The sequence below is a fragment of the Egretta garzetta genome, unplaced genomic scaffold (assembly GCF_000687185.1).
Source record: "Egretta garzetta isolate BGI_Z169 unplaced genomic scaffold, ASM68718v1 scaffold2051, whole genome shotgun sequence".
Lineage (NCBI taxonomy): Eukaryota > Metazoa > Chordata > Aves > Pelecaniformes > Ardeidae > Egretta > Egretta garzetta.
The window spans coordinates 2,791-3,097 of record NW_009258602.1 but is presented as its reverse complement, the minus strand read 5'-3'; positions in this window follow the sequence as shown (position 1 = coordinate 3,097).

The following is a 307-nucleotide window of genomic DNA, read 5'->3' as shown; positions in this document are numbered from 1 at the left end:
GACGACATGGTGACACGGTGGTGACACGGTGGTGGCCCTGTCACCTCACCTCGCTCTTCCTGCCCAGCAGGAGGTAGGTGGCCGTCACCTCGTTGTACTTCTGGTTGCTCAAGGACTCCTTGATCTCCTCCCGGGTGTAGCCCATGCCCACCATCACCTCTGCGGGGAGCGGGGACAGTGAGGGGGACACCGCTGGTCCCCGGGGGGGGGACACACGACACACACACACACCACAGCAGACACCCCCCCACCCCCCCAGGGTGACCTCACCGATGCGCTTGGCGTCCCCAAAATCCTCTCGGGCTCC